The sequence below is a fragment of the Corvus kubaryi genome, unplaced genomic scaffold (genome assembly GCF_017639235.1).
Source record: "Corvus kubaryi isolate FWS band 111438036 unplaced genomic scaffold, C.kubaryi_AGA036_p1.0 74, whole genome shotgun sequence".
Classification (NCBI taxonomy): domain Eukaryota; kingdom Metazoa; phylum Chordata; class Aves; order Passeriformes; family Corvidae; genus Corvus; species Corvus kubaryi.
In genome coordinates, this window is record NW_024582061.1 from 17,589,179 (window position 1) to 17,608,826 (window position 19,648).

The following is a 19,648-nucleotide window of genomic DNA, read 5'->3' on the forward strand; positions in this document are numbered from 1 at the left end:
TTTTTTGACAATTCATTTTAAACTCTATCTTTCCACACCATACAAATAAAGGCCTTTCAAAAAGGTAGCAACATAAGCTCTTTCAAACTACAAACTTTTCAGCTGTGCTAACCAGGCAAGAGATACAAATGTTCAGCCATTCAGAAAGAACTTGAAACACTTCTTAAATCTGTTTTACTGGCCCATGTTTCAGTACCTGACAATGACATTGCTATTAAAACAGCAGGAAAAAGAGTGTTTTTGAATCTACAGCAGCTTTAAAAGGAAAATTAGCATGACAAATAACGATTTAGGAAGACACCACCAAAAAAGTAATTTGGTTACGTCATTTTCATTATCACTAGCAGTTGAGGCAGATCAAGGCCAAGTTGGATATTATTTTGCAAGTGATCCAAAAAGGTTTATTTGGAGCAGGAGAAGATGCCATCATGGAAAAACACCTCATCATCACAGAAATGGTACGTCCAAAAAAATGACTTGCAGTGCAACAAGGATGCTCACACAATTATTGTCAAAGTAGCTCAGACTCATCTGATGACTATGTTCAATTTTCATCCAATTAGCTCAACTAGTCAATTATGTATTTGACCATAATATCAGACAATCAGCAGAAAGTCTCTCACCCATTTACTTCATCCTGAATGACTTAAGGAATGACCTAAGGAAGTAATTCTAGAGCACATCTCATTCAGACAGCCATTTTATCTCTCGAATGTATACACCAAGTGATTTTTGTTAACTAATCTAAGATTCTGATGAAAGCTGATTTCTGACAGGTTGACATTTTTCCCTTATAAAAAGAATGGTAGAATTCACCAAATGATAAGAGATTGCTACTATTTAAAAACTAAAAAGTGAATTAACTACTGCCAGAAAACGAAGAGAGAACCTGCCATCATTTTTGAGTCATACTTAATAAACGCAGGAATTTTGTTTATTCTGTTAAACACAACCAACACCACAATAGAGCCTTGTATAATTGGTACAGTCCACCTTGAATTCAGGCTGTGAGAAGTTGCCTTTGGTCTCTGCCTGCACACAGAGATGATGACATGATCTAAAATCACTGCTGCTACTGGAAAAGCTGGTGTCAAACCACACGTGCTCTACTGCTGCTACCAGTGAGCTGCACCTGTACTGCACAGGAACAGCTGTGCTCGAGCCAGCAGCACACCTGGCACCGGACATGAGCACGGCTTTTCCACCATACGGTGACGCTTGCTTGCCAACATGGCCACATCCCCTGGAGCACATGTCTTCAATCCCTGACCAGCACACACACTGCAGTGGAGATTTGCAGAACAGACGTGGCCAAAGCTAACAGCCACAGCAAAGTTCCTCACTCTGCATAGTAAACAGGGGGTTGATTACAGTATTTCCAAACCCACTGAGAATATATGACAGTTATTGCTCTTCCTACTATTCTGTGCTATGCAGAGATGACTATAGTTTGTATTTAAATGCCTGAATGAAGATGAAAGCAAAACTAGCTCCAGCCATAAACCAGGTGGCCCTCTTCAAATCAAAGCAGATGCAACTAACAGAAAAGCTTGTGAGACGTCAGTTCTCGTGACATCTACAACTGCAGTTTTGAATAACACCTTCTCTTTTCGGGTATGCCAAAGCATCCTGAGCCTGATCTTCAGTGCTTCCTAAATCGTGTCTATCTTCTAAGCATGACAAACTACTGCAGTATTTATGATGCAAGGGAAGTGTCCCTGAGGCCTAGAAAGAGACACACAAGCAGCTTATTATTGCCTGTCAGAACATGAACGCAAGTTTCCAAAGATTAAAAAAAAAGGCTAAACCAATACTGAAATGTGCACCAAAATGTATGGCCCACTAGCAAAACTGCAATGCAATTCACTCTCCCATGGGAGTAAAACCAAATTTCATCCACAGAAAATGTCTTTCCCTGGCTCTGAAGTCAACTCTAGAAGGATATTATGTACTGGCACTAGTCCCAGATTCACCTATGCCAAGTACTCACAAAGTGCAGCTTGAGGAGTTCTGAAATAGAGCTCTGTACCTGTGTACTTATTCTTGCTTTTAGATGTGGCTGACTGGGATTAATTATTCTAACAGGACAGAACCCAAATTGACTATTCTTTTTGAATGCAGATATGAATTTCTAGTCTTGTTCCTCAGAGGCATTCTGCCCTCCTCACTTTATCTCATCTTTTACATACCATCACACTGTTGCAACAGAAGGTCACTCTCCGGTGGAACACTGTGTCCTGTGCAGAGCAGTCAATAAGAGCATAAGAACTACAGCAGCAGAGATTGAACTGCAGCTGTATAAAATATTTCTTAATAATAAAAAGGCATGTCATAAAGGATTGTGCTGTATGATACAAGAGAAGACAAGACCCCTAGCAAAATTTTTGATACTTTTCCAAAAGTTAATTTATTCTGTGAACTTATTCTTTGCTGCATCTAGCATGGTTCATGTTGCTATTCTGAAACTCACAGCACAAACATGACGGGCATTTTGACAAATTTTCAGCTGAGAATGGGTAAGGAATGCTTTAAAATCGTCTGTAGTTAGGAGTGATCAGACAGTAGAAGTGGGTAGTTAAGATGCCAGTACACGTGCATCAAGCCTTCATTGCCACTCTTTTTTAGTCTGGCAGACCAACGAGATTTTACCAAGGTTACCTGTGCCACGCCCACAATAACAATTCCCCAGTGGACGACTATGCCACTGACGGCTCAAGGCAGAGATCATCTGCTGCTGCTGGCTCCCCTGCTGCTGAACAAGTCTCCATTCTGGCAGATGCTTCTGCTTTTCACAAGCCACTGACAGTCTAATGGCCCCATTTCTTCTACCTCCAGGGACCCCCGACCATCTGCTTCTTTCAAGGGAAGCAGAGGGAACCACATAGACAATAACTACTCTTTTCTTTCGAGTTCTTCCTTTTTGACACACCTGAGTGACTGAACAAAGCAGACGCCCTACTAAGCTGCATGGTTCTAAAACAACTTACGAGTGTATCACCTTATCTTTGAAAGAAACTATCATCATGTAGTGCCACATGGTTTCCAAATACATCCAGGTGTTTCCATGAACACAGAAAAAAAAGTGCTTAAGAAATTTCTGGACAGTCTCAGTCTTCTTTTGCAAGAGATTGCTGCTGTGCCTTAAAAGGTAAAAAGATGCCCTGCTCCTGCTGATACTTTCTGTGGCTTTGGTTAGAACCCTTGTCTCACGCATTTATGGTTCAAAACAAGAAGAAAATATGTACACTACAACTAGAAAACATTCTAAAACCAAAATAAAATCACAGAACTTCATACAGGAAATGTGTGAATTCAGCATAATGACCACTAATTGTTTTCTCGGTCCACAAGCAAATTTTCACCCAAACTCCACCATCCTGCAGCCATTCGCCACCAGATGGTAGCAGCCTGCTTGTCACTTGTAATGGAATTATAGCATTCTTAGCTAGGGAAACAGCACTCAAGCTCTCCTGGGAAGAGAAATTCCTTTTGCTCGGTAAGCAGCCTGCTTAACCTCCCCTGCTTGAAAGAGCTGAAGGCTGGTACTTGGAGTATGCTCCCAATGGGAGGTGCCAATGGATAGTAATCATTGCCAGGCATCTAATCAACTCTTGGCTTAAATTTAAAAAAAAAAAAAAAAAAAAAAGGAAAAAAGAGACCACACAGCGAAGATTGATTCATAGGTCCTATCTCCACAATTCATCTCTGGCCACAAGGCACATACATCTCACTTAGAATAGGCTGGAGAGACTGAAAAGTGCCATTTAGAAGAGACACTCCATCCCATGAACTAAATTATCAATAGCATTAAAGTCAGATACATTGTTTCTACCTCTCCACGCTATTAGCAGCCCATTTCTTCCTTGCTACAGCTCATCATTCTGTGTCTACCAAAATGAAGTAACAGCCAACCTGGAAGTGTGAACATTTGGGGGACAGCTACCACAGCAGCAGCAGAACAGCTCTGATTCATTTAAAATGCTACGCCACCTACCAGCTATATTTTTTTTCTTTATGCTTGGCTTTTTTCCCCCTTGCAATCTGTATTCTTTCACTCTTTTGAGACCATACTGCTATATGTAATAAATAAGAGTATGTTTTTTGAGTACCTTTTTTTGCCTCCCTTAGATTTGTACCCAAATCAACCTAAGTGCTGTAACATAAAGATATCCTGAGCTATCTACCTTCCCCTTCTCCCAAACAAGCAGAAAATTCTTAGCCTTGTGAAAAGAAGTGCCCCAAGCTGCTCAAGTAAAACACTCACTTGCTCACTTTGGCTCTGCACTGACAGAGATAATATCTTTGTCCCTAGACAAAGTACTTCTAATTACTGGAATCCTACAGTGGACACAGTTTTGCTGGTGGGAGGATGGAAGCTGCCGACTAGCCCTTCCAACATATTCTGGACAGGAGCAGGAACAGTTGCTTAGAAGCAGAAATTAATTTCTTCTAACACTATTTTAAGGTGTTTTCAGATGACTCTTCCACTATCTTCCCTGCTGAACCACTACCAAACCAGTTTACACAAGCACATTCACAACAGATGCAACCGTATTGTATTTTCTGCTGTCTATAATACAAAGCATCTTTTCTTGATGATTGGTTGCACCCCGTACTCAGACTTCTTGACTTCCTCCCATCCAATGACCAGTTTTTCTTTTGCTCTGTTTTCTTTCTTTTTCCTTTGCTTTGCTTTCTAGGCATCTCCTTGTTTTGCCCCTTCTTGCATACCAGTGTAAATAACGCATAAAAGGAGTAAAATGGAAAGCAACAACTGAAGCAAAGCAAGCAAAAAGTGAAATATATGTGGCAATAATTATACAGGTACAAGTCTTTGCTTCACATGTTATATGCATTTTTCACACTCTCTCCTTCTCCTGTTTAAATTATAAGCTTTTAGGAAAATAATTGCTTCTGTATAATTGCACTGCACAAATGCAGATGTGAGATAATGAGGACTTCAGAGTCAGCTGCAATATTAGGAAGGAGGGCCTTCTGACTATTTCTGATTAAACAGTTGGCAGGCTCGGCAGAGGCTCGGATTTAATATCCAGGCAAAAGGGCAACAGAAGCAGCAGGCAGTCACATTCTCTTTCCTGGAAAGTGGGATGCAGGGAGACAACTTATTCCAAAAAGCTGCAAGAAAAAATAAACAACTGTGTGTGTGTATATATATATATACATACTGCTTGCTACAGGAGAAAGAAGTAAGTGATTTTGGAAGACTGCTGCAAAAACGGACCAAGAGGAAAAAAGCAGGGTGGGAAGACATTTTTAGGAAATGTGAGAGGAAGAGTACTTCCACTCTGATGTGCAGATAATGGTTAATGAAAAAAATTGTTTATGTGACTGGGGCTAGAGATAACAACCAGTACTGAAGCATAGAGAACTATTAGTTTACATTTCCTGACAAACAATTTTAAGTTACCAAAGAACCAGGCACAGAATATCAGTAAAATGAACCCCACAATTAAAAAGATAAAAATCTTTAAACTTGCATTATAAAAAGGCACCTCTTGCCAATGATGATACATTCCTGTAGCAAGAAAATCAAATAAATAATAAAAGATAATAGTCCTGAGTAAAACTGGACAGTTATCTTCAAGTCAAGAAACTAAGGACAAATTTAGATTCCAAGATTTTCAGCAAACAGACAAATCAATGATCTGGAAGATGCTATACTAATAAAGCTGCATTAGGAAACAGTGAAAAGTCAGAACTGCAGTGCTGCACAGGCTGCTGAAGCACAAAGGGAAGCTGCAGCTCAAAATGGATGGCATAGAAAAAAAACCCACAAGAAATCCAAGAGCTGGAAAATGTCTTAAAAATGGAAAATCCTATTCAAAACATATGAAACTGATTAAACTAGAACAGAAGCACTTGAAATTAAGAGCAGAGCATTTTATTACCCTCAACTAGGAGGAAAAATAGAAAGCAACAAGAACAGAAGTAAATATTTAGTTTTAACAAAGAATGGTTTGCCAGCAATAATTTTAAGGTCCTATGCAGACACTTAAGCTATTCAACTGCACTTACAGAGACTCTTGAAAAGGGGGGTGAACAATAAGATGTGAAAACTTGTGAAGTTTGTAAAATGATCCAGGGTAGCCAGATCTCAAACTGATAGTAAAAAGCTTCAAAACCATCTCACAACCATGGATAACTGTATGATAAAATGGGGATGAAAATTACTATTGTTAAGTGCAAAGTGATAGATGTGGTGAAAATATTTTCACCTATGCACATACATGATGACAGATTCTAAATTAGCTTTTACTACTCATAGGAAGGAATTAGTAGTCATCCTAGACAGAAACATCATGCAGTCCCTGCCAACTGCAAAAAAAGGACAGCCAAAACATATACAGTTATTAAGAAAATAAATCCATAATGAAACTCAAGTCTTCATGATGTCTGTTACTCTTGCAGTAGCCTGACATCTTACTATTATATGCAGTTCCAATGACCCTATTAAGAAAGGAAAAAATCAGAAAAAAAAAATGGACAGACCACAGAGACAACAAGGAATGTAAAGAACCTGTATATAAGAGAAGTCTAAGTATTTTGGAAAAGAGGGAACCAAAGGGGGATTGCGACCTACAAAATCCAATATGATGTGTGCAAGGGAATGATTCTTAGCCGTTTCCAAGAAGGAAGGGCAGGTTTAAATGTAACATAAACCTGCTTTTTTTCCCTCAAGTAACTAAAAGTCATTGCCAAAGAATGCTGCACCAGCAAAAAGATAAGCAAGTTCAAAAATAGATTAGACAAGGACAGGTATGCCTCTGCCTGGTAAACACAGGGATAACCAAAGCTACAACTCTAAAGCTGTGATTGCTGAAACGAGGGAGAAAATATGCAACTATCATTCTGTACATGCCTAGTTTACTACAAATCTCTGAATATGTGCAGTAAAGTGGTAAATACACGGCCATTGCTGGCGACAGGACATCGCAACATAATGTATTTTTGCACCTGTCTGGAAAGTTAGTTCTTCTGAAGACCAAGAGATGTAATTGTGAAATTCCACAATGAACAACAAAACCCCCCATGATTATCAAAAAGAACTCAGGTACCCACGAATTACTGTTTGGTTACAAGTATTTAAGACTCTGCAGTCTTATTCTCCCTAACAGGAAGGTTGAGCTAAACTGTAACACTATATAAAAGATTGAAATTCAATCTAAGTGATAAATTCATGTTCTCTTCTCCTTACAAGCCTGTTTCATTCACTTGGTGGAGTGATCAAAGGCGTAAATGTGCATGAATATGTGAGACTGGTGAAGAGCCAAGTAAGACCTGAAGGGGGATGAACCCTTCCCGCCTCTTCCACACAATGGAAGGAGAAAAATCCACATCAAATGAAGACCCAGTGTAACTGAACCAGAACAGAGGTTAGGTCCTTCAAGAGTTAACCAGTGGCTACCTAAAACAGATTCAGCAAAAGTAATGAAACCAGTAATTTTAAATGGTGCTGAAAAATCCTGTTTAATTTCAGTTAAACAGGCTAAGTACATGCCTATGTAGCCATTTCATACTTTTAAAGGAATATTAAAATAATACATAGACTACCAAGTCCAAGAAGCCAAGAAATTCATAAATTTTGTTTCCTTTGATGCAAAGAGCCACCCTGAATAAGAGAAACATTTCAGAAAACCACTTGTAAGTATAGGGATTTGAATTTGCTAAAGTATGCAAGTCTAGCAGAAAAAATTATACAGTTTACATTATCTTGACTATTCATTTGGGGAATTAAACATGCAACAATAAGTGCAATTTAGTTACAAAAAGGTCTGAAAGATAGAAAAGCAGACTTAAAAGAAGAAAAAGAAATTCAAATTTTCAAGCAGTGATTATGTGATAAGGACACACAGAGCTGTGGGAACAGCACAGTCAGCAAGGGAGCATTTACTCCAGTTGGATTTTCTACCAGTACTAGATTTATTTCTCAGCCATCTTGGATACTGATTACAGGAAATATCCAAATACATTGTGAATTTCTATTTAGTGCAAGACCTACCAAGTACAGTATAAAACAACAGCATGCAGTTACCTTAAAATAATGCAACATCTCCACCATAATCGAAGAGATTTTGGATAAATTAATTACCAGAAAAGCAATAGCTTTGAATATCAATGTCTGGAGTGATATAAAAAAGGAAAAAACCTGACACAAGCAAGAAAATGCAATAAACTCAAGGTTTTCAAGAGCCGAACTGCATAACAGAACCAGCTTTTCTCTAATCAAAGAAAAAAAGAGATGATGCTGAGTATTTGCTAAAAGGCTTAAAAAAAAGATTGGTTCATTAAAGACACAATCGCTATGTTATTACGAGCAGTAGATTCAACAGAAACAAAATCTTTATAAAGACTTAAAAGTAAGGAAATACTTTTGATCAAAGCAAACTGTAAATGGAAAATATTTTGACAAGATATTACATATCTATGCAACCTGACAGGAAAAGGGTGCAGCACAAATCCATCCCTCTCAATGACTCAAAGACTTGTAACATTGGACAGAAATACACCATTTGTCATTACTTGTAATAATCCGTGCAAGCCTTCATCATAAACAGAGCCCCACTGTGCAAGACACTTTGGTAAAAGAGAACAAAGCGTTGGTGGATGCAAAGGGATGAAATAGGAATGGTGAGACTGAGCCAGCAGTGTTGGGCAGAGTCCATCTCAGCAGCAGGCTAAGCATATCCAATTATTCAGCACAAATCCCAGACAAGAAGGGCTTTGAAGAAATGCATGAAGAAAAACAAAGGTAAATGTGCAGGGTTTTGAAAGTGAAGCGCTTAATTTAGGAAATTATAAAATTAGCCAGGGTGTACTGATTGGAAGTGAATCTTAAGTTCTTGAAATTGAAAGAAGAAAAAGCAGCAGGATAAAAGCAGATAAAATAATGACAAGTAACTTATGTTTGAGGCATGAGAAAATAGGAGGTGGGCAGATGAACGTGAAGGAAGTAGGAATGTGAAAATGACCATTTAGAACAACAAATGTTTGTAACAGTATTCCATCCAAATGGCACTTTACTAAGAATACCAATTCTTAAATTGAGGTGTAAAGAACCACTCCTACTGCACACTCAAAATACATTTCACTATAAGGATAGGTGAAAAAAGTACAATGTTTATCTTACTGGAAAATAAATAACTCATCTCTCTAGAAAAAAGGTAGCAAACAAGACTACTCAATACCATTAAAGAAAGAAGACAGCTCCCCCAGAAGGCCACCACAGCAGCAGTTGACAGCAGAGCTCCAATAAGGAGTAACAAAGTGCACCCCAGTATTCCTGAGGTCACTGGTGGCTGCTGCTACTGATGAGAAAAAGCAGCAGCAGATGAATCCAAGAGAAGAGGCAAAGGTGCAATGCTTGCAGAAAGAGAAATGCTTGCAAGTCAGTACATCTCTCTTCAGTGATAAGCTGTCAAGCAACATATCAGTCTTAAAGGAAAAAAAAATTACAAGCTTATGAACCGCAGCAATAAATCATCAATCATAGTTGAGGGAAAGTAGACAATTAACACGTATTGATGAAATGTCCTCAGATACACAGAGGGTGCTCTATGTAAAATAATATTCGTTGGCCAAAAATTTGAATGGGTTTAGAGAGGAATACATTATTTCATTATTCAAGAACCCATAATAATATATGTGCTGCTTAACCTGCCCATTGCAATAATAGGTATGGTTAATGAATTCTAACCTGAATTTATACAAGAATATGTAGTGTCTGTAGGCTTGTCACAGACATGACACAGGAAAACATGGTAGGAGCTAGCAGCAGTTTAGAAGAGGCAGAAAATAGAAATAGCAGCAGTCCAAGCCCGGATGGCATTCCAGCTGGATATTACAAAGCAGATGAGGTAGTATAAAGGACACACATAATGTGGTTCTCCTGAGAGAAGAACGTCATCCGTCTAAGGATTAGATTGGGTTCTCCTGAAATCTAAAGGGAAAGGACTAATGAAGATCTTCTGGGCTCAGAACACTGCTGAATCATGGTAAAGGCAATAATACTCATTTGCAAGCTACACCTTCAGTTTTATAAATCTAGATCAATCTATACTATGAAAAAAGGGCTGGGATGAGCCACAGATTGCTAGAAATAAATTACTGTGCAAGATCAAAGAGAAATTTCAATCTTTTTTTCACCTGCAGTAGAAAGCAAAGGATACAGGCATTTTTGGTTTTTCTTTTATTTTACATAAACACACCCTCTTCTTACTTCTTATTCCTTCATCTTCTGAAGGCTCTAGCCCAAAAGCGGAAGAGTAAGTCAGCATTAAAGTCTTCTTTGTCAAGACAACTTCAGAATAGATGATTCTTCTTTTGGTGTTACCTTTGTAGCTATCTGTCCAGGAAACTGAATTTATTGGTAAATTTTCATAACTCCTGTTCCCCATGAACTGCCTCTGAAAGTTTCTGTTTAGAAGAGTGGTACCGTGCGACATCCCAATGATAAACTGTAATGCTTCAAAGGAAGAATAATTAAATTTAAGTATAGGACTTAAGACTGCATTAAAAACCTTGTAAAAGGGTTTTATGTACCTATAATGTGAATATTGGAATTTTCTAATCAACACAATTTCCTAAAATAAACATTAAAAAAAAAATAATGTTGGTTTTCTGGAAAGCATCAGTTATGAACTGTGTCAACTCCAAAATTTTAGTAATTAAATTTAACTTGGAGAGTTACTGCACAAGAAAAATCTCAACAATTAGATATAACAATGAATTCACATATGGGATGAGTACATTGCTATTAGTATTTTCAGCATTTTAACTTTTTACAAGAAAAGAGAAAGTTAACAGCAAATGAACACGTTACAAAACATTTTTATTATTTTTTTGGACCTGACTCTAAATGATACATGAGCAAACTTTATCTTCCTGCCATTACATCTATGCAACTAAACCATGAAACCTTGTATCAGCTCCCTAATCTTCCAATTTAATTGAGAACATCTGACAACTTAAACACATACTGTACATTCAAAGCACCCTACAAATTTGTCTTAATGGTCACAAAGTAAGTGGTCTTAAAGCCTACTTTACAGAATAATCAAATGACTTGTCAAAGGCCATGCAATCAATTTCTGACGGGCACGAAGTCAGAAAAGTTCACAGCTCTCAAACCTGAACTCAAGTACATGAACTTGCTTTTCCCTCCCATCCCCACCCACCTTTTTTATTTTCCTTTTAAGTTTCACACTGAGCAGCAGTACCCTTTGGTGGAAGTCCCCATTTCAGAGATTCATGCCAGGATGCCCTCCTCCTCCTTCCCCTCCCCTAGCAGTCTTTTATGAAGCTGGTCAGTTGCTTTTAATCATCAATAACTTTCTGAAACTTAGCAAGTGTGAGTTCTCAGTAAGAATAAAGGAGTTGGAGGCACAAGAAAAGCTGCAATTAACAGCAGTCTAGTGCAAAGTAACAACAAAACCATGTTATGAAATGAGGAGCCATGAAAAAAAGAAATACAGCTGAGTTTGGTCTCCTAGTTCTAAGCACAAACCAAAAGAAAATATGCAAGAAGCTACAAATGAGGGGGTGAAATCACTAATAAATGAAGACTGCACAACCAGTTTTTAATATCAACTTTTAATATTTTCTCAAACAGAAGGAAAGCTTATGACCCAGACAACAATCAGCTGGCTAAGACCTAAGTGTACTTATGCTACAATCAGTTGTGCAGCCAGACCTCAAGAAGGCATATGCAATCTGTTTTTACCCCCCGTAGCTCAGGTGGCGACAAACAGTGCAGAGCTGCAACACCCAGAGCCCTGGGAGGGCTTTGCCACTCAAGCACCACCTTGCGCCTTGAGTAGGGCTGGAATTTCACACCAGGTCCTACACTGGTATTTCTCCTCTTGTGGCAAGTCTGAAGACAATTTAAGTAGATCTACACCATTAAAGTCACACACTGAGCACTGTCAGAATTTCTCAAAAGAAACTGTAGCTACTCGAGACCTTTTAACTGAAGGGAAATGTCTGCTTTAGGCTATTCCACCTGGCAAATTAGGCCAGAGGAAGGGAGGAAGCATCCAGTCCCCAGCACTTCTGAATCATGGAATCATCGTAATAATAAAGAAAAACCCCTACCTTTTTGTCTAGACAACGAGATGGAGATACTTGACATCAGTAATAAATATATGTATATTTGAGAACCACCTCAGACAAACTTTAAACTGTTCCTTTTTTGTTTTAATTTACTACTTTGCATAATTAGTAATATCATTCTGGAAGAACTTTGCATCTGAAGTCACGATCTTGACCAGGCCTCCCACTTCCAAATAATTTTAAGACCTGAGTTTGTTCTTGCTCAACCTGCAGCCCCCTCCTATGCCTAGGATCTCTCTGTATCAGTATTGACACTGAAAGCCAAGAAAGTGAGTCCAGCCAAAAAATTAGCTTGATTAAAATGGGAATGGAGTGAGGGAGGGATTTGCTGGCCAGATTAGCTACCTAACTTGGTTCAGTCACAGAGCACTACGGCTAGCAGAAGGGGAGGTGTGGACAAGAAGAATGGCTTCTAATAACCCTAATTTAGCCTGGATGAAATTACCACCATATTTCATCTTCACAACAGATTCCTCAGTGAAATAGAAATGGTTTACATGGGGCACTCTTCACTCTTTTGTACCTTTAATAGCAAAGAAGCCTTGACCTTTTGCTATACTCCTACCTCCCTCTGCCCTCATCCATTTCACTTCCTCCAGCCCTTGCCCTGCACTCATCTTTCTCCTAATTTACCACACAGTGGCACAAAGCAATCAAGAGCTGCTATCCAAGTAAAAAAGGGAATTTCACCAATTCAGAGGGGAATTCTGGAAAAAGAGTTTTAGTTGTGCAAGGAGAGGGACATGTCCATGGAAACCCCCGTTACTGTGAGAACAACTCAGAACTTCAAAGGGCCTTTTCAGGATGATGATGATTTTTGTTAATTCTCTACACACACAGGGGTAAATCCACAATCAGTCTCTGTGCCCGATGTGCAGGCTGTGCTCTTCTGGACATTTGCTCAGCTTCCCACTCCCATCCACTCTCCTGGCTTAATGCTGCAGTAGGAACAAGCTGAGGGGGTCAACTACCCTCAGAATTCTCATTCCCATATTCCACACAGCTCTGTGCCCATATCTCCTGCTACAGACCTTCTCCCTCAATGTGGCTCTGGCCACTTATGCTTGCCCATAGCTTTAGCAATACAGGACTGCTGTTAAATGCTAATTGCTTACTAATGAAAACTAATCATCATGCAATTAAACTTTAATCACTAAGCAGCTGGCTGGGATCCAATCCATAACAATGAAGGTTCATTAATAACTTTTTGCCAAAGTGCTCTATCCATGAAGATTATCCTATACACAGAGTCCAGCTGACTGTATGAAATTGCTTGAAAAATATTTCCTCTGCCAACAAACTACCCAGAGCACAACGGGGTAAGAGCAGCATAGTTTAAATTAGCTAAAAAGGATGGGTTTAAGATTCAGGGAACCCAAACTACTTTTCTGGCTCCTTCCATAACCTGAGGCACAATGTGCTGCACAGAAAGAACTTCTTTTCTCCAGTTCTTGTCTCTGCAGAGTAACATTCTTTAAGGCAAAAAAACCCCTAGTTATAATTTTGCTGTAGTTTCTAAAATTATTACATGAATACTTATCATACTTCAGTTTTATTTTTACTCATCTTTCTAAATCTAGGGAAATTAATCTAACCTCTTTCAGAACATATTTCTCTAATTAAAAAATATATTGAGGTTATACAACTAGGTTTATAATGGTCAGATGAAAATCTACTTTTGAAAAGAAAAGAAGTTTAAAACCTGCTTTCTACAAAGCCACAAAGATGATGAGAGGGCAGAAGCACCTCTGCTATGAAGACATAGAGAGCTGAGGTGGTTCAGCCTGGAGAGAAGGCTCCAGGGAGACCTTATAGACCTTTCCAGTACCTAAAGGGGCTTATAAAAATGATGGAGAGCAACTTTCAGCATGGGCAGATAGCGACAGAACAATGGGGAATGGTTTTAAACTAGGAGGAGAGGTTTAAATTAGGTATTAGGAGGAAATTCTTTACTGTGAGGGTGAGGCAGCGGAATGCTGTACAGAGAAGCTGTGGATGCTCCGCATCCTTAGAAGTCTTCAAGGCCAGGTCGCATGTGGATTTGAGCAACCTGGTCCAGTGGAAGGCGTCTCTGTAAAGTCTCTTGCAACCCAAACCATCCTATGATTTCATGATTTTAAAGTAATCTCATACCACCATCAGTAAGTGTCCCAGCTTTACCTGCAGAATTCCTGTCCCAGTCTGGCTACTCCAAAAAGCCTTATGTGTAGATAACTTTTTATGAACTTGGTTTGCATTGCTAAGCTTGGAGAGCTTTCCTTTATTATGAATGGTAGAACATTAGTATAGTTGAAGCACTATTCTTGCTCATTCAGTGATCAAAGGATTCAGTATAATGCTTATTTAAAAAATAAAATGGAAAAACTGTGGATTTTTTTTTATTTAAAAAGGTCTTACGAAAGACAGAACACAGTTCTAATGATCCATAAAATATTATATAAAAGAAAGTCATGGATTCTTACCTTCAGAAATTAACTTCTTTTCAAACTAAGACAGACAAAAGATGAAAAAAGAAATCATTTTTTCCCCAAAAATGAGGAAAAATACTTTAAAGTCTGCATTTTTGCCCAATTGTAATCAAATATACACCACCTAAAATACAGAGGCATGGATCAGAATAAACTTATTTGTTAGTAGCGTTCTTCTAATGAAGCTAAAGGAATACAGCTGAAGTGTCTACCATCTGGAATTAGTCTAAGTTTAAAAAATTGGTTCATTTTAAGTTAACAAAACAAAACCCCAACAATACAACAATACAACAACCCTCCTCCAAAATTTTGGGGAACCTTAACAACCTTTTTACCAGCACAGCTTAAAAAGATTCAAGCTAAAATGACACATAAATAGATTGCATTCACTCACTATTGAGAATTTAGTAAGAGTTTGGCACCCCCGTGGTAAGAGGCAACTGAAATCTTACAAAAAAAAGATTGTGTGAGCTTGTGGGTAAGCCAGACAAAAAGCTCTAAAGCTTTGTCTAGAAATCTCCTGCACAGAGAAGGCCCCATTCGCATTTGGAAGAGCTTCCTCAAAATTGAGTTACTTAAATGTATTTTTAAATTAAAACTGTACATAGATTATGAGGATCCCTGATGCTTTACAGAAAGGCAACTGTGGAATGAGCAAGCTGCTTTTTGCATACAAGTTTCCAGTGCTCTTGGCTACAACTAATGTCAGTGGGTAAACATCCTATTCTTTCCCAAAACTCCATTGTCAGTAAATCTATTTTCCACTTTCCTCACTCCACATGCAAGACAAACAGTAAAATATGAAACCACATGCAAGCACAGACATAATGCCTGTACTTTGGCATAAACTAATGACAAAGGAGTCTGCTAGCAGAGATTCACAGAAAGTACTTCCCTGCATCTTCTCGCTGTCCCCATTACAAAGGGGTCGATACTGGAGTCTTTCTTCTTACCAGTATCATCTTTATGCTTGAGACCTCAACTAAATGTGCTTCCTAGCACCTGCAATCCATAATCATTAATAGGCTGCACCAAATTTACCTCACTTCTACTCACAACAAAGCCAAAGAAAACCAATTTCATTTCACAAATGGAATTACTGGCTTCTGATAATTTAAGATATTGAAACATTTGCATCAGACATGGACATGTGGATTCTATCTGCTCAGCTCTTCAGCATCTAAGGCTTGTGGTACCAATGCACAGAGCTGCTGTGAGCTACCAAGTGCTGCAGCAGTAGTGATTCACACTTCTAGGTCCCCAACAGAGGAAGGCAGTAGTGAACTGAGATACAACAGGGGCTCCTCCCAGGCTCTCCTCTCTGTGGAGGAACACTCTTACAAGACCAGGAGTCATGACAGCACAGAATTTCAGCAGCGCAGCAGATGGCAATGCCTTTCTGAGAAAACCAAATCTTAAGTTCATCATTCAGCTGTCTTTCAGAATTTCTCCTCCACGCGAAATTTCATGCTTTCTTATTTTTGTAACACTGCAGAAGAATATTAAAGATGCTGCCATTTCCTGAGGAATGAAAACGAGTATTACACTTGTTTGTGCACTCGAGTGCACATTTCCAGCTCAGACAACTAGGTATTTGGGCACAGTCTGTCAATGAAAACCAGGAATTCAGCCACTTTAATTGTAGAAAGTGCCTCAAGGTTCTGTGGCAATCCTCATTTGAAGGGCTAAAGCATAATAAAAGCTGTTTCCAGAGATAAAAAAAAGCAAACAGTGTTCTCAATACACCCTTTTTCCAACCACTGCTAACAGTGATTTTAAATCCGCCACTGGTTTCCCTTTCCCCACAGTGAAAAATCAAAAAACTCCAGTGTCACTTCTTCCTACTCTTGAAATGTCTCCCTACTAATACAGATCTAGGTGTAGAAATACAGCTGCTCCTTCCTGTGTTTGTCAGGCATGTTATTTTGGAAGCACCAGATTAGTATTTCAGTTGAACCCTGACCTAATACAGAACTTCACTTGAGGGTATTTTGGATTCGTGTTTTGGTTTGGGGAGAGGGAGGAGGTTGTGGGGATGGGGGGGAAAGAAAAAAATTCGCAGGTTCTGCACATTTTTCTTCTCAACAAAGAAAGATGATGAATAAAAGGTCAACATTCTTCTCCCAATACTATAAAATAGTAGTACCATGGACCTAAAACCCTTTCAAGTGCTGGTGGCACCCAGGCACAATTTTATGTCACAGCTAAGTTGATGTAATGGTTATCATTACCAGTGGAAAGGGTACTCCCTCTCAGATGAAGCAAACATGGTTCAGAGGGTAAGCAGAGTCAGACAGCTGATCTGGCATAAAGATCCCCCACCCCAAGCTAGTTTTCTGATGCGCTAGCTGGCTAAAAATCAACCCACTGTGCAAAATGCACAGTTGGTAGATCTAGTGCAAGTGAAACAGTGGAAGCAAGCAGCTTGCAAAGAGGATAAAGTAGGATCACTCCTCATGACAGCAACTCCCTCCTGGTCTGGCTTAGGGATAAGAGAGCCCACCTGTGAAAACTGAGACATTCAGAATGAACCGATACCTTTATACTTGTACAGTACTACACTACTCAGGTTTCTGGGGCTAGAAGCTATTTTGCTTTGTTTTGCCAAAGGTAGCTAACCTTCCACAATTTTCCCAGTTCATACCAATTCCCTGGCTTAGGCTCTTGATTAGCTACGCAGTCAGGAACCTTTTATAAACAATTACTTACAGAGCGTGGGAGCTTTTTTTGTTAGGCTTTGATTTCCCAAATTTGAGAATATAAATAACTTAAATCCTAGTGATCCCTCCAGGCACCTTTCTTTACCCAATTTACAGCTAGGGTCCAGAATGGTAGAGGTAAACAAAAGAAAATGGTTCTATGAAAGCATCAGAGTAAAAAAAGTATTATAGAAAGGCAATTTCCTCCAAATAAGATACTGTGGAAGATCAACTATCAGGAGTCTTTAAGTCAAGAACAACTTACCTATGCAAAACCAGAAGCTGTTCTCTGGGAAATACGGGTAACATGCAAATCTACCCCTAACACTACAACTAACAAAGACACACTTAACATGAGGCACAAGGCTGCCACTGCCCAACAGTCACAAAAAATTCAAATATCTAGTATGTATCAAGTTGAAGAGAAAGAGACCTCAGGCATTTAAGGTTCTAAACTTCTCATCACTAAAGTCTATCAGACCTTCAAAACAGGCTTGTCAACAGTCTTAAAGCAGGTAGATTTCTCCACTTTGGGTAAACAGCAGGCTTTGAAAGAGAATCCATGGAGAGCTGGACCGACGAAATACCAGACTGGTGAGAGAAAACACAGAATCTCCTTCTGGTATACTGTAGATCATGGGCAGATTTCAGCCTTCACCATTTGTCACTCTAAAGTTCACCTGACCGAAACCCAAGATGATCTTTTCAATAAGGAGCAACAAAGGAAACAGGTTCCAAGGACTTCTTTCCATGTATAAGGATTAAGAGATTTCTCAAGCTGGGAGCGATACAGAGATTGATGAGAAAAGCATTACATTTTTCAGACCTTTTAAAAGAGATCTTTAAAAGGGGGATAAACAAGCTTTCCTTTCACAGAACACTCTCAGCAGGAACAAGACTACATTTACCTTCAGCATGGTCAATTCTGATAAGAGCAGGGGTAGAAGAAGAAAAAAAAATACAAACAAACAAAAGAACCCCAACCACAAGTAATACATGTGCTAGGCCAGAGCCTCTGCCTTGGGAAAAACATCCATGTCTTACAAAAAAAACCTGCAAGAAACAGCGTATCACCTCCTAGTGAACAGCTTTTTAGGAAACAATAGCTGAACTATTTTGGATTCAACACAAAGAATGTTCTCTGCATTGTTCTTATCTTCATTTACAGCTTCTTATATTTAATACTGGGAATAAAGACCGTCAATTCTTTTGAACATTAAATCTGCTGACAACTACCAAATGACTCCATAGTTCTTCCAGCTTCAAAGGTAACCAATACTTGATCTTCCATGGAAATGAACTTCTCATTAATAGAAAAATGGTGAGAAAATACACAGGACAGGAAACTGTCTGGCCACCTTCAGTATTTGAAAGAAAACATTTTATAGGCAACAAGATCACCTAGCACTAAGGAGATGGCATTTTTTCAGTTCAAGATTTCATCAGCATTGGAACAAAAAACGTCTAACTGCAAGAAGGCCACTTAGCACCCTTACTATGCATTAACTGTTTATGAGAGAGACAGACTCCTCGGCAGTTAGGTTCATCTGCTGGGGTACCTAATTTGAGCCTCAAAATAAGGCAAAGGATTAAGTCATTCTGCATCTGAAGCAGCCCAATTAATTGGATCACATTCTCAGAACCAAAAAGCATTGCAGAGTGACCAGCGTAAAAGTGACCAGACCACCTTTTTGCCTTCAAGAAAGGCAGATTCTAGCACTTTGGAAACTACCTGGATTGCTGCTTAGCAGGTAACATACACCATTTTCAGTCCAGAGTGAAAACAGATGATAAGGAACGCTCAAAGCTCAGGAAAGTCATTTCACAGTTTGATAAGCCTTTTTTAGATAATACCTTCTCAGGTGTTCTTCTAGAGCATCTGGTACAATTTGATCTTTGAGCACCTTCATATACACACAAATCCTTTCCTGAGATTGACTACGGGGCAGTTTCAAAAAAACTCCAGTAAGACACAGGGCATTTATTAATATAAGAAACAATTTAGCAAGAAAAATTATTTTCTGATTCTGGAAAGCATGTGAGAAACAGGTGTTCAGGGAAAAAATCTATAATGAGCTTTCATATGATGAAAAATAGGTGAGCTTGTGTGAGAAGAAACACAGGACGGGTTACTTATATCACTACCTCTACATCAATGACCTTTGACTAGAGGTTTAAGTTTCCTATTTCTATACTAGAGTGCTGCATAAACAACAGCAACTGAGCCAGATGTCTAAAGAAAGTATTTCACCTCACTTAATGGTATGGATTCAGTTTAAATTGGTGCATATTTACCCTCTGTCAGTACCACAGACAATTTACATAATTTTTAGTTATGGTAGTATTTAATTT

The 19,648-nt window shown here is 38.8% G+C and overlaps 1 protein-coding gene across 6 annotated transcripts in view; it reads right to left on the bottom strand.

The window, feature by feature from the left end:
• TCF20 (transcription factor 20) overlaps positions 1-19,648 on the bottom strand; it is a 133,395-nt gene that overhangs the window by 16,617 nt on the left and 97,130 nt on the right. The gene's annotated exons all lie outside the window — the stretch shown is intronic.